Below are 15,425 nucleotides of genomic sequence, written 5' to 3'. Positions count from 1 at the left end.
ACTCAGAAGCAGCCACTTGATGGTATTATAGTGCAATATATATCAATCTTGATATTTTTAGAATAAATGTGTGTTAATAAGACCTGGATCACATAACCTGCTTTATCCACTTAGCTATATCTCTTGAGCATTTTTCCACATCATTGAGTAACACATGAGGCATTTTATGACCCCCCGCCCGGAGTGGATGCAGTGTGACAGAAAGTACACCAGGCTTGAAACCAAAACACCCAGATTTAGTCTTGGTTCTGACATGTACTTCCCATGGCTGGGCAAGTTCTTCAGCCTCTCTGAGCCTCGTTGTGTGAAGCAGTGTCACGTCTGCCTCAGTGTCTCTGACTGCCTGAGAGAATATATGTGAATCGTCGAGCCTGGAGCCTGCCTCAGAGTGACCCTCGATCATCAAGCATTCCTCTCCTTCCCACTTTAGTCAGTGTGACTTTTCTCCTCCCAACCCCACTACACTCTGGACTCCCCGTACCTCTCTCCTGCTGCTTCTACCTTAGAGGAATTTGTGGAAATGCTGCCTTCTTCCTACCAGGGCATAAGCAGACCCTTGAAGGTGAGCCTGGCCTGGCTCCTCCAGCTGACCCACAGGTGGTCACTGCATGGGGCCTCCTTTTCCTTAACCATCACCTACCTTTCTGGACTGTTCCCTTTTCCATCCCTGTACACAGCTTCAGAGGAAGTCTGGGCTTCTTTCAGGCCCTGGCTTGACTTTGATGTTAAAAAACATCCAGTCTGGAGTTGGGTTCTTTAGGGTCCTGATGATGCCTCTACGCTTGGCATCGTCCCCACTGCAGCTTCGCTCTTGGCAGCCAGGCTCCGTCCCTCTGATCCCAGAGAATAAACCGGCTAGGTGGGCAGAAGGGCAGCCTGGCCCCCAGCCCTCCCTCCTCCTCCTCCTCCTCCTCCGCGTGGTAACCTAACAAAGCCCTTCAGCTGGGAGCCAGACCACTCTGAGGCTTTCTCCAACCTGGGCTTTCTGGCCTCACTGTTTCTTAGTTGCTGGATTTTATTTTTCCATTTTCATGAAAAAGCATTTTGGCTTTTTTAATCAGCTGATTGATCTGTTTTGTAGCTAAAGCCCGTTTCTGTTTTTCCCTCAACCCCACCCCAGAAACTGCCTTCCTTACAAACAGCCTTAGAAAAGGGAATGGCTCGCATTAAAGGTACAGAACACTCTGGAAGGAAAACATCTCATTTCGGCACAAAGCTGAGCCTCATGTGGACCATTCTCCCCAACTCTACTAGACAAGTAAAATAAAAAAGAAGGCGCAGAAGGCAGCCCTACTACGCAAGACACCTGCTACTGGAGACAATGTGTGTGTCGTAGTTTCAAGTGCGGCTCTGGAGCCCGATTGGGTACGATTCCCTGTTGTGCCACTTCCTAGCTGTGCGACCCAGGGGGAGACGCTTTGTCTTTCTGATCCCCAGTTCCCTCTGTCCAAAGTAAGATTTCCTGTATTGCTTTGCTATGGCTGTTGGAACAAATACCATGGCTTAAATCAACATGAACATATTATAGTTCCGGAGGGCAGAAGTCCTCAACTCAAGATGCTGGCAGGATGTGTTCCTTCTGGAGGCCCTGGGGAGGATTCATTGTCTCCCTTTACCTGCTTCTAGAGGCCGCCTGCAGTCTGTGCTGATGGCCCCTTCTTCCATCTTCAAATCCCCCTCTCCCTCTCTTCTGCTTCCAACATCACATCTCCTCTAACCTTCCCACCTGCCTCTTAGAAGGCCCTGTTACATTGGCCCACCCAGGTCATCTAGAATAATCTCCCACCTCGAGGCCCTTCACTGCTCACACCTGTGAGGTAACATGCTCACAGGTTCCAGGGATTGGGATGTGGACATCGTTAGGGGCTCATTAATTCCCTTACCGCCCTACTCGCATAGGATCGTTACGGAAACACACGAGAATGCACGCACAGTCCTCCGGACACAGCCCGGGCCCTGACGGTGCTCAGAAGACGACAGCCAGGATCACAGCAATGTCAGCACCAGCATCAGTAGTTAAGAGGTGGCGAGTGCTTACTTAGGTGGAGTGGGGCCACGTGCTCCGGAGTTTAACGGGAGCCAGAGGAAGTGTTACTGGGGCTGGGCAGTGCCCGAGACATCCCTTTATAGTTTCCCATCTTTATCCTGAGAAGCCGGTGTTTACTGGGCACCCACTAGGTAGCACCACCTTTCATTCCTATAATAAGACTCGGGTAACACAGTTGGTTCAGTTCATTCAACTAGTGACCAGCAAAGGCAGGACTGAACCCTCTTGTCTGACTCAGGAGCCTGTCCTCTCTCCGGGCACCAGGGCGTGGTAACCTACCGGCTCCTATGCCCTCTGATTGTCAGAACTATGCCAGGCCTGCCCCACACACTCTCCCAGGGCAGAAAGCAGGGCGGTGTTTCTCCTGTGACGTCCACAGCCCTTGTCGTTCTGTGAGGAAGAGGAGGGCCCAGCCTGATGGGTACCTGCCTCTGAACCTAGAGCGCCCAGCAGGGTCACCTGGAGCGCCAGAGCACTCAGACCCCAGGCCCTCCCGACTTCAGGAGGTGTGTGTCTGCACGTCAAATAAGCACCCTGGCGACACTGAGGTCCAGGCCCACTTTGAGAACCACTGCTCTGGAAGTTTCTGGAGGTGAATTCATTAGAGGAAGATAAACTGCTCACATGTGGGGGATCGACGCTCACGGGTGGTTGCCACACTCTCCTCCCCAGTTTTGATACACTTGGAGCTGTGGCGGCAACTTGACTAAATGCCCAGCAGAGGGATGGGGGTGACCTCTCCCCCGACCCTACACTCTCCCTGTTGTCCCTCCAGGTGGCCCATCTGCAGCCTTGGCGTTATCACAGCATCAGAAGAGAGGCCGGTCACCTGTGCTCCCAGTCTGCAGCTCGGCCAGACTGAAATACAACAGAAGACACCAAACACTGCCTTTGGAAATGAGGCAGCTGGGGACAGGAGCAAATTTTTTTTTTTTTTTTAAAGAGCAAAGGTTCTTCGGGCCACCAATCCTCAGCACTTCACCCACAGTCATGAGCTTGCGGGGCTTCAAGGAATCGGGAGCCAGGGTCTCAAGGGTGCTGGTGGCGTTACTTAGATGTGACCCTACAGGATGAAGGGCACGCTCGCTAGCATATTTGGGAGCAGCTGCTGATAAAGATTTTAAGTTTTGCTCAGGGGACCAGTTGCAATGAGGAGCATTTTATGAGAACAATACATATTGTAGACATCTGAATATATTTCCATGAGAAAATACGGATGAAGGAAACAAAAAGATGGTATAGTGTTCTTACACAGCCAATGAATATTTAATACGCTAGGGCTTATCTTTAAGGGGAAAAAATACCCTTTGCAATTTTACACGCTTCCTACAATAGCAATCCATATACAAAATGACAACCACCACAGCCACCCGTATAAACACCATGTATTTCATTATTTCTTCACTACAGTGGCACAAAGACCAGCTGCTACATGGAATATCATGAAAACATAAATTACTGGTTATAAATAGCGTATTTAAAGCATGAGGCCATCCAAAACTGTTTGGTTTAGCACAGGCTGCCTAGAACGAGTCTGAGGAATTGATGGGACAGGCAGGGAGACTCGGGCAGAATCTTCAGATCGCAGGAGAGCAGCCAACAGAAGCTGCAAGAGGGGCTCTCAACAGAGTGGAAGGGGACAGGGTAGCCTTCTTGGGGACCCAGGGGAACAATTCTGCTTCCAGGTGACCCTTTCCACCCTAAGAGGGACCTATTCACACACTGGTTTTCACCACTATTTTTAACTTCTTGGCAGACTAACCCAGTGCGATGGGAAAATCACCCAAAGTAAATACACACTCTCATTTGATTCTGCCCCTGGCAAGTAATTTTCTATTATTTTCCGTTAGAACCATTTCCAGGAAAAATCGCGCTCCGGGAGCAGCACTTAAGCGCGAGGGTCCTCCGAGGAGCATCTCTCCTAGACCGGGGAGCCACGGGAAGGCGTGTGTCTGCTCTGCTCTAGACGCTGGGTCCAAACAGGCCCTCTAAGAAGCTTTCCAAACTCTTCACCTTGGAGGATCCTTTGCCATTATTATTACTTCCCAAGTTTCGCTACCACACTAAATTACATAATTATTTTTCCATGAGACCGCTTAACATGAATAACATTTTCTGAGCATTTTCTTTGTGTCCGGCAATGTGCACACATCCTACCCTGGAACTCTCCCCACAGTTCTGTGGGCCGGGTACTGCTATTAGCCGTACTTCACATACGGGAAACAGGGTCACGCAGATGCAGCAACTTGCTGGAGATCTTGGAGCTGGAAGGCAGTAAAGTGAGTCTAAAACTCAGATCTGTCTCCCAGATCCATGCTTTCAATCACTGCACTGGGCTGCCTTACCTTACCCGTATTAATCCATGTTAGTACAGTTCCAAACCAAAGAAAGGGTTAGTCAAACTAGTTACAAACTTATGAAGGATGAATGTATAACTAGTTTTAGATTTTTCAAAACACTCAAAATAGCTTGAAGGGCCCCATTAAAGTCTTCATGGGTCCCCAGCTGCCCCAGACCTCACCTTAGGAACCACTGACCTAGAACCACGTGAGTATCATTTGCAATGTGAGTCTTCTAGGACCGAACAAAAATAGCTAGTTAAAAATATTATCTGACATAAAGTCAAATAAAGCCAAAACTCTGAATGACATTCAAGGATCCTCTTGAACTGGCCCTTGCTGCCTTTCCAAATGCACCCTCCAGAGCCGTGTTAGGCAGAGTCTGAATCAACAGGTGAGAAGCCTGAGGATCCGCACTTTTAGGAAGCTCCCAAGATCTTTATTGGCAGGTTGTACTGAGAAACCCTTCCATCTGATCATGACTATCCACAGGCATGGCTCTAACCTCCTAAGCAACTCGCCATTTTCTAGGCACACTACCAACTCTCAGCTTTGTGCTTTGCTCATGTCCTTCCCCCAGCCTGAAATGCATGTCTCCCCCTTTCCTCCCGGGCCCAGCTCAAAGGCCTCCTCTGGGAGCCTGGCCTGCTGTCTCATGTTAGAATTTGTGGCATCCCACCTGTCCCCATACCACTCGGCTTGCACTCTGCCTTTTATCTTGTAGAGCTGTCCCCTAGGGTAACCCAGTAGACAGTAAGCTCTTTAAGAACAAGACTGGTTCTTACAACATTCTTTGCTTCCCCTGCTCTTTGCAACAGGCACTGGCCATAGAAGGTTCTTAATCAGGATTAGCAGGTCTAATTTGTCACTGGAGACTACGAGGAGCCACTGTAGCAGAAACAGGCTTCTTCCCTCGCCAACAGATCGGGGAAAGGAAAGGGCAGGGAGAGAGGCTTATACAGGAATTAAACAAAGAGAAAAAGGGGATGGTTCAATTTTCCCTTAAAAACGTGACCCAGGATTAATAATGGACAAATGGTTCTCAGGAACTTGTATTTACGGTGATCAAAACTTCCGGTAATACATTCTGACAGAAAGTTTAATATTTGCATTTGTCATCATGATTTGACCACCTCAATCACACCTGAAATGAAGCGAATGCCTCCTGAGCCCTACTGCACCTTCCCAGACTCCAGTGAGCCCCAGCCATCTAAACCCACACTTTCAATTTGCATCTGTTCCCTGGGGGACAGATTTTACTGATTACCAACTAATGTTTATTGAGCACTTACTGTGTCCCAGAAACTGCACCCTCAATGTATATGCATAATATCTAATCTTCACAATAGCTCTCTAAGGTATTGTTATCACCATTTTCTAGATGAAAAAACTGAGCTCAAAGAGGTTAAATAACTTGCCTCCAGTTGCACAGTTAGCAATGCTGGAGTTTGAACTTAAATATGTCTGACTGGAAAGCCCATGGTCTTCACTACTCTGCTAATTTTTTTAACAAGAAGATCTATATGATTTTACAGAGTATAAGCAATGACATCAAAGTGTTAGTGGAAGGAGGAAAGGCTCTGAGTCTGTGTTATAGCCACTGGACAATACTCTTTCACAGGACAGAGCTTCATCCTGAGAGCTCACCTGCCAAAAGCACAGAGCTCATCACCGGAGGTTCGAGACTGCCCAGGACCTTTTCAACTAAAGACCCTACAAGGGCCAAGCCCTCAGCCCTGAGAACCCTGGGCTCAAGGGAGCCTGGCACCCAGGCCTCCGTGAGCACAGACACCCAGCTGCCTCACCAGCACAGCCTCTCACCAGGTTTCACAAAATCAGAAGAGCCAAGGAGACTCACAACGCTGCAGGTCTCATTCTCTCATTTTGAAGATGGGGAAACTGAGGCCCGTGGTAGTTAGGTATTTGCCCAGGTCATACAGCTAATGAACCACTAAGCTGAGGCTCAAACCCATGCTTCCTGCTGTGAATCAGGCTTGTTTTTTGCCTTTAAAAAAAACCATGCACATAAAAATAAGATCGCTGTAGCAGAAAAACAATAAGAGTTTATATAAAGAAAACAAGTGTCCTCCTGTCTCACTCCAACCCCCAGCTCCTGCCTCCTAGAGAGGTTGGTATGTACAAGTCATACATCCTCACACTATTTCCTAAACTCATACACATATATACAAACACACACCGCTTCTTTGTTTAACAAAGATGAACACACACATTTATTCATTTCTGAAACTTTTATCACTTATGTTGAATATATTCCCAGGTTAACCAGCTATGGATCTTTCTTATTCAGTGATATAACACTCCGCAGTCAGGAGGGTGCACAATGTGTCCAAACATTCCCTCCCTGGTAGACAGTTTGATCGTTGGATGTGCCTTCTGCAGGCCACCCTACTGCCATTTAAGGAATGAATTCTGCCCACTGACGGGGGGGGAGCGGTCCTCTAACTCACATGGTTTCATGTGGATCAAAATGAAAACCTGGTCTCCTAAATGCAGTGACCAGGGGAACACTGGGTTTTCGGAGAGTAGGTTCCATTTCCTGGCGTACCAGATGGCCAGCCCTTTAAGTAAACCAGTCTGTAAAAGTGAAGTATTTTACTGATTGCTTATAAGCCTGCTTACTAAGCAGCATGAACTTAGGCAAGCCGATGTTTCCTCATCTGTAAAATGGGCAAAGAATAGTACTTACTTTATAGAGTTGTGCAATTCATAATTAAATAATACATATAAGGGGCCTCATATGATGCCTGACACATAATAGCATTTCATAAAAAGGGCTACTGTTATTGTTGGTAATGAAATTATGGCTGGCATTCACACAAGATGAAAGAGGTACAAAGGTTTTGCTAGGAATGTTCATGCTTTCTATGTTTTGACCACAGCTGGGGGGCCAGAGGGTTAGTGAAAAAGAAGGGAACAGGCTTGGTTGGCCTTAGATGGATGTTGGTTGTTGAAGATTTAAAAAACACTGAAGAGATAATCCCTACCCGGAGCACTCAGTGTTTATAACCGGCCTTCTGCGAGATGACAGAAGGAGCTCTGATGTTTAAGTCTAGAACATTGCAGCACCCACAATTAAGGCTATTTCCAGCAAAGGAGGAGGACTTGTGTCTCCAAGTTAAAGTTAGAGCGTCCAAGTGAGCAGGCGGCTTCGAGGAAAACGCAATTAGTAAAGCAGGTAAGTGGAGACTTTGTGTTTCCAGAAATCTGTTTTTAGAAATATTAATGGGCTTGCCTTTTTCACCCTGCATCTCTAAATATGTTTTTAATTTGTGTGGTCTGCACACTCCAGATTTTGTTTTGAAAGGGGAACTTTATAAATCACTGTACTATTGCTACAAATAATTGAACCAAAGACTAATTTGTGGTTGCGCACATGTTCACCACGGTGTGAAAAATAATGCTGTCAGCACCGGGACCCAGTTTCCATCACATCACTGTGCTTACATTTTAATGTGCATGTGAATGTTGCAAATCTGGGAGGGGGAAGTATAAAGAATTAAAAAAATACATAAAGAAGAAAGGAGAAGTGAGGGAGAGAAGGAAGAAGTCGGGGGAGAGCGGGAACAAAGGGAGGAAAAAATCATCCTATTTTCTTAGCCTTAAGAAAGACTTCCATGAGTTTCACTGGCCAGTGTGTTGACAATACTCTCAATCTCTGTTAATGGTATTTAAAAAAAAAAAAAAAAGAAAGAAAAGAAAAGAAAAAAAGAGCAATGGACCTAATGTGTGTTTTTCAAAATCCTTTGATTCTAAATCCACTCAACTATAAATCTGGGTTATTACTTGAAAATCTAGATACATCCTGACTTTCCTAAAGTGACACAAAATATTCAATCCCAGGCCAAGAAAAATCCCAAACCAACCAACAGCAGTCAAGGAAAATTGAATACAGAAGCTTTCGACTTGAATTTATTCAGGGCCAAGGAAATTAAGTCTTTCATCTTTCCTCCCTACTTAACTTTTAGAACATTTTAAATACTTTGCCCTAAATATTTCAAAATGTAATCCAAAAGTGATCAAATTCCATTTTAGGAGCTGAAGAGTACAGATAAATATATCAATTTTGTGTAGAATACCCATACTAATTTCTTTCATGGTTACTGAAAATACTGATAGTCCTGTATCTATTAAAATGCTTCCAAAGTATCACTGGAAAAGCTTTTTGATATTTCAATTAATTTAACTCTAAAATAAACAATCATCCCAAAATGCTTCTTAAAGATAAAAGATATTCTCTAAGAAGAAACTATAAACGATGACACCACTTTATCAATATACACACACAAAACTGGACAAGAAAAACCAGTTTATGAATTAGTTAAAATAGAACACAAGCCTACATATAACTGAAAAAACAACAAAACACAACCTATCAAGAGACATCTGATGAATAGAAACATCACCCTGGCCAGCGTGGTTGTTAGCTCAGCACCCTCCAATACACCCAGAGGGCATTGGATTGATTCCCAATCAGGGCACATGCCAGGGGTGTGGGCTCCATCCCCAGTAGGGGGTGTGCAGGAGGCAGCCGATCAATGTTTCTCTCTCTCTCCCTCTCCTTTCCTCTCTCTCTCCCTTCCTAATCAATAAAAAAACATATTTTAAAACAGCACACGGAAACATCAAACCAGTGGCACAGTCCTTGAATGGCTAACTACAGAATATATACAACTTTTGAAATATCATTAAATGGGATGCAGACACTCTGGGATACCTAACCCATTAATTAATATTTTCTCATGGGCCTCTCTCATCTACAGATTTTTTTCCTTTGGCTCAAAGAAACCCTAAACACATGTAGTCTCTCATGTGGATTCAAACCTATAGAAACATAGTCACATGAAATACCCACAGTCACATAGAATAATCTTGAACTGAAATGAAAAACAGACTGGAGGTCATCAGTCTGTAGCTCTGCCTCCTCAGGGGCCTTTCAAGCCATTTCCAGTGTTTCAGCACCTCCACCCAACAGACAGCGAGGCCATCATTTAGCACAGCAGTTCCCACAAGTGTGGTCCATGGAGCCCCAGGGGTCCCCAAGACGTTTTCAAGGAAACCCAGGAGGTCAGAACTATTTTCATAATAATACTTACCATAAGAAGTAGTTTTCTAGAGGCTACATGACATGTGATGTGGCAACAGAATGAATGCAAAAGCAGAGTTAAGAATCCAGCTGTCTTCTATTAAGCCAGACATAAAAGAGATTATTTACAAAAATTAAAAAAAAAGAATGCCAATCTTCTATTTTTGTCTCAGAAAAATAGTTTTTCTTTTTCATAAATAGCAAAATGTTATTTAAGTTAGGATGCAATGGTTTATTATTTTAAAAATAAATATAATTTAAAATAGTTTTTCTATTTTCAGTTCTAATAAGGCAAATATCAATATATATAATTCTCACAAACAAAAGCTATTGCAAGTCCTCAACAATTTTTAAGAGTATTAAGGCGTCCTGAAACCAAAAAGTTTGACAACCAGTGATTTAGCACAATGCCTGACATACAGTAGATGCTCAATACATGTGTGGCAGATTGACTGATTAAAGGGCTTTCATTATGACTTTTAAATGTACAAGGGACTCCACAGTTCAATAAATGGATATGGCCAGTAAAGACCCTTGGAGGCCATCTTCATGTCCTCTACACCTGCTTACAATACAATTTTTTAAAAGATGGTACAAACACAAAATGTAGAAAAAACAATGATTGCGTTAAAGATAATGCAGTATTTGTTTTGCATTATAAGTATGGCTTATAGACATAGCGGGTAAGTATGGCACAGAGCAAGCAAAGTAAAAGCAGGTAGGTATTAGTTCTAATTATAAGTGGACTTCCTTTATCCAGCCTATCCTCACTATTTCTCATTTCAGAGAAACAATATCTTCTATGACTTCGGCCAGCACATTTTACTAAAGCAGTTGATGGGGGTTTTATGCACAGACTAATTAATCTACGCAACATCCTGCATGCTGCATGCTCAGAGCCCCACACGGTCCTGGGTTCATCTGTGCGGACCAATTAGTGAACTCGGGTGGGCTCCACGGCCACAGTGTTCACGTGCTTCTCCAAGTCTTCTTCCTAGTCATGTCTTATTCATCCTGGGAAATCCATTTTGGACAATATGTCCTCCATAAAGCTTTCCATGAATTCTTCCCCAAAGAAGGCTAAAATGCCTTCGTCTGTCTCCCCTCGGTACTTTGCACACGTCTGTGGCAGCTCGTAGCACATGCTATTGGAATCTTTTCTTTTCACTGTCTCCCTGAGAGGACCACAACGCTCTCAAAAGCAGGGCCCATGTGCTGTCCACCTGCGTGTGCTAGGACCTGCCACAGTCCAAAATACGGCAGACACTTTATAAACCCACACCAACTCTAGCCAGTCATCTTACAGACACCCTGGACAATTACAGAAAGGACTAAGTTAAACGCCAAAGAATAATCAGGAAGTAGTGAAACTCCACGTTTTTCAGCCCAGCTAGAAAGCCAGCAGGTGTGCTCAGTGATGGTGAGTTAGTCTTGCCGTGTTTGCGAATGAAGGGCAGTCCACATAGGGAGAGCCCCCTTGTAAAAACATAGCTCCTGGAAGAACGTCCAGCTCCTCCATCCTCCTGAACAGATACGAACTGCAAATGGTACAGTCACGTCTTTCAAATGATAGAGTAAACCAAGGTAAGAACTCACAAGGCAGAAAGCAGTACTAGAGTGAACAAGTCAGCAGGAAAGGACAGGAGAAGGGGGAATCTAACCATCTGGAATGCTTATGAGACATCAAAATGTCATGCTCTAAAATCAATTGGCCTTTGTTGCCACCTTTTAAGTGACATGCCCATCAGCAAAGAACACACATTTTCATTAGGAGGGCAAAGGAAGAATTTGCTTGCCTAGGGTTAGCTTTGGCAAAGAAATGGGTAAAGGAGGTTGTTTCCATGTTTAGCTTTAAGAATATGGCCATATGGTAGGAATTAAGATGTTGCCCAGAATCCGATATGGAAGAGATGTCTGCATAGCTCCAAAAGAAGAGGCCAATACCAGTAATACCCGAGTGGAAATTCAAGACAGGGTAACTACAGGCAATGTAGTCTTATGAAAAGCTACAAAAAGTAAAAGTTTCTTGAAGCACAAAGAGCTTGTCCATCCTTACAACCATCCAATATAATTGGATGTGTATCCTTTCGTTAGACTTTGAAAATAGCAATTTATTTCCCATTTATTAGTCTGATTCCAAACCTCCCTTATTAGATGTCTCAATTATCAGAGACTCCAACACCCAGACATTCTCCATATCTATTTTCTTTACTCCATTATAACTCAGTTTTCCTCATTAGAGCTGGAGTCTTAGCCCAGGGGGAAATTCCACTATGCTAGAGCTGAAAGTCACCCCAGAAATGGACTGATCTAACCCCATCCACTTCAATAAAACTGAGGCCCAGAGAACTCAAGTTCCTTGCCTGGGATCACACAGCCAAGGAATATCAGAATCTCCCTTCCTCCAATTCAGTGCTGTTTCCACAATACCAAAGCAAAGAAGTATAGATGCTCATTTGGACATGGGCATTTGGACAAATTGCTAGCCCCAAGCACCACTTCCTCCCTACATAAATAAAAGCAATGCTTTCCACCTGCCACCTCCACCCCAGGAACATCCACCGTGTGTGTGTTTATTCCCCCGAGCTGACTGCGGGAGGAAGGAAGATAGGCACCACCATGAAGCAGCTGTGCTGATTCTGGAAGGAGGCTGTTAGGTGAGCCAAGGCGCGGCTTGAAAGTGGCCCGTGCAGAAGTCTAGGAGAAATGGGCCCTTTGTCTCGTCTCAAAGTGTCTCCCCAAAGCATTTGCTGATTAGAAAAGGAAATATAGGTGAGAAGCCTGACAGATGCCATGACCTTAACTAGGGGATAGAAGTTTATGTCCCTGGAAATGGGATAAACTGATGTTACGTTCCCCTGACCTGATGTGCTGGGAAGGGCACTTCACCTCTGAGTTCTTCCCCAAAATCCTGGCCTCCACTTAATCATGAGATAATACAAGTGGGGACATTCTATAAGCTGCCTGGCTAGGTAAAACAAGGAAAAACCAAGGACATGTCACAGGTTGGAGGAGAAAAGGAGATAAGAATTGCAATGTGGGATCCCGGACTGGATTCCGAAACAAAAAAGGACACTGGTGGAAGGACAGGTGAAATCCGAAGCAAGTCTAGAGTTTAGGTGGTAGTACTGTGCCAACGTTAATTTCTTAGTTTTGATAATTGTACTGTGGGGATATTGTGGGCGATGTTACCTTTGGGTGAACTGGTTGAGGAGTGGGCAGGAACTCTGTCCTATCTTTGCAACAGTTCTGCATGTCTAAAATTATTTCAAAATTTAAAAAATGTTTTAAGTGGCTCGCAGATGGGGAGGGGACACAGCTGAAGACTTTCCAGTCCCTCTTCTCAACCCCTTATTAAAACCAACCACTTTTCCCTTTTCTTTCAAAAGCACTTTGCACAGCTCTTTTCTCACTTATTCTGATTATTTGTATATCTATCTTTTTAAAAATGGTAATGTTTTAAGGGCAGAAATCAGGAAGAATCTTTATTATTGCTAAGAGCACCTTGTATGTTTTTCACAAAGTAAGTGCTCAATTAAAAAGTTGAGTATGCCCGACCTGAGTGGCTCAGTTGGTTGGAGTGTCATCCATACAAAGAAAGGTTGCGGGTTGATTCCAGGTCAGGGAACATATCTGGGTTGTGAGTCCTATCACAGGTTGGGGCACATATGGAAGGTGACTGATTGATGTTTCTCTCTCTCTCTCTCCCCCTCTCCTTTCCTCTCTCTAAGCATGTCCTCAGGTGAGGATTTAAAAAAAAAAGTTGGAGAGATTAACCAAAGAACTTATATGCATATATGCATGACCCATGGACACAGACAATAGTGTGGAGAAGGCCTGGGGAGGGGGGCAGGTGCAGGGTGGAGGGGATCAATGGGGGTAAAAGGAGGACATCTGTAATACTTTCAGCAATAAAAATAAATTGTTTTTAAAGTTGGTTATACCATTACATAAACAACAGAAGTGTCCATGGATGGCTGAATGAATAAAGAAGTTGCTGGTATAAATACAATGAAATATTACTCAACCATAAACAAGAAGGAAATCCTGCCATTTGTGACAACATGGATGGACCTTGAGCGCATTATATTAAGTGAAATAATTCATAGAATGACAAATACTGTGTGATCTCACTTTTACGTGGAATCTTAAAAAAACTCATAGAAAAAGAGATCAGATTACTGGTTACCAGAGGCGAGAGAAGGGAGAAGCTGTAGGGGAGGAGGGGGAGCTGGATGAAGGTGGTCAAAAGGCACAAACTTCCAGGTTTAAGATAAGATAAATATGCATTAGGTATGTAATGTACAGCAAGATGACTGTAGCTAATACTGCTATATGGTATATTTGAAAGCTGTTAAGAGAGTGAATCCTAAGAGTTCTCGTTACAAAGAAAAAAACTTTTCTTCTTTATATCTTTATGAGATGATGGACGTTAACTAACCTTACAGCGGTAATCTTTTCACAGCACATGTAAGTCAAACCATGATGCTGGACACTTTAAACTTATACAGTGCTGTATGCCAATTACATGTCCATAAAAGTGGGGGCAAATGTCAGCGACATGAATAAGTTACACTCAATAGCCCCATGCTGTCCTTTTCATACCTCTCCTCCTTGCATTCATGTCAGGCACACATCCCTTGTCTAAACCTGTCCATCCTTGCAACTCACAGAGGAGGGAAGGGTTCCCTGGTGCCCCCACACCCCTCCGCCCTGACACAATGAGTCTCCTCACCTGGGGCTGAACTGACAGAGCCCCTACGAGAGCGCCACCCCCACGTCCACAGAGCTCACGAGCCCGTCTCTGCACAGCTGATGTGAGACGCACCTGCTTCCCATGGACGAGTTATATGCATTCAGCTGCATTCCATCACTTTGCCCCCAATTCCCCCTTCTGTAAGTTAAACATACAAGCTTTGTTTGCAACCATATTTCTGTCTCTTTACAGCATCCAACACAGCACACTGCCCTCACCACCAAAGGTCTAAGAAGCAAAATTCTCTGTTGAAAATTCTCTGTGTTCTTTGCCTGGACTGCCCTTCATCTCCTCCTCAGTCTGGAAAAGTGTCTAGGCATCCTCCCAAATTTTGTGAGTTGCATCCCCTCCTCCAGGAAGCCTCCCCCTGGACACTGCCCCCAGCGTCCCTTAGACAAGCCTCTCATCCCCCTCAAAATTAACCACTCCCTGCTCTGTGGTACCTATGTACCTGGTAGATAATTCTGCCTTAGTACTTGTAGCGCACTATTTTAATTACCTATTTACACACCCACCAATTGCCCTGACTATAATAGGAGCTCCTTGAGAGCAGTGACTTTGCTTTATTTATTGTGTATCCTTAGGACAGTACTTGACATGTAGTCAGTGACACAATAAACGTTTGCTGAGTCACAGGATGACTGTTGTTCCCATTTCTCTGCCTCCTAGCACTCAGGAATCTTCTGCGGTGGCAGACACATGGGACAGGCAGGTGTTACCTGGAACAAAGGGGCACAGGCTGTGAAACATTCCACAGGTCCATCTGCTGTGGCAGCCAGCTCCCAGCTGTGAGGCCTCCGCACGCTGATGAAACACGAGTGACTATCTGCTGACACGAACTTCCTGAGCTTCTGCAGCAACCTAAACGACATCTAACCCCAGACCTGCTGATCTGATCTTTTTATTTCCCTGTGAGCATGAATGCTCAGTAAGAGGGTAGGAAATGAATTTAGGCAACTGGACCAGAAGGATCTGTAGTGACACCAGGGTTGTTCTAGTATAAACAAGTGAAATCTGCCTAGAATGTTCTCATCAGAAACCCCACCTCAGCCAGCTCAGTGCTCCCAGAGCTGCCTGCCTCTGTCCCCCTGCCAGGGACCTGTTATGATGGCTCCTGTACTTTGGGCTAGCGGCACTGTCATCTCTCTGGTTCCCCAAACTAGAAACCTTACATTCGTC

This window comes from Miniopterus natalensis, chromosome 1, assembly GCF_054644295.1.
Source record: "Miniopterus natalensis isolate mMinNat1 chromosome 1, mMinNat1.hap1, whole genome shotgun sequence".
NCBI lineage: Eukaryota > Metazoa > Chordata > Mammalia > Chiroptera > Miniopteridae > Miniopterus > Miniopterus natalensis.
Note: the sequence above shows the minus strand (reverse complement) of the source record.